This window comes from Anarrhichthys ocellatus, unplaced genomic scaffold (genome assembly GCF_004355925.1).
Source record: "Anarrhichthys ocellatus isolate YVR2014 unplaced genomic scaffold, GSC_Weel_1.0 scaffold3, whole genome shotgun sequence".
NCBI lineage: Eukaryota > Metazoa > Chordata > Actinopteri > Perciformes > Anarhichadidae > Anarrhichthys > Anarrhichthys ocellatus.
Genome location: NW_022280033.1, coordinates 12,121,787 through 12,122,491, shown reverse-complemented (window position 1 = coordinate 12,122,491; position 705 = coordinate 12,121,787).

Sequence of the window (705 nt, the reverse complement as noted above, 5' to 3'; positions counted from 1 at the left end):
GTCCCACCCAAAAACAACTGCAATCCTCACATGATGAGCCACGTACGAGCGTGACTTGACGGAAAAACAAATGAGTGTGATCGGATGTACTCCATCTGCTCCCCGCCTCTGGTCGGACGGTCTCCAGGTGAACCGACTCCTTCACTGCTGGAAGGGGAGGAGGATGCACGAGCACCTACTGAACCGTATTTAACTCCCTCTGTGCCTCCTTGGTTGATGCAATCTCCAACCACAATAAATGAAAAATCACATGGAAATGAAATGGATAACAATGTCAAAGTATTATTTATTCAACTTTATCAAAAAAAAAGAGCTATTTAAAATCACAACCTGCAATGAAAACACAAAAGTAGCAGTTCTGCATTATGTATGATAGTTTCCTGGGTATGGACATTATAGTCCGGTCCTGGTGCCATGAGGAATACGCTAATTGCTCATATAAACAAGGTACTTCCCCTTCAAAGGGGGAACATTTCCTTTAATGCCTCTGCTCTGCCAACACAGAGAGATTGCCTCCATTAATATAACAGCCTGCCCGGTGGAATATTTACATGTAATAACCAGAGCCGGTCTCTATTCATGACTCTCATTAAGGCACAAGAGAAGCACTAAAAAACAATAAAAGCAGACAGAACATGACAATTGTTTAAGCCGTGGCATTAACTGTATGGCGTGTGGTCATGTCTGCCCCCCCCCCCCCCCCCC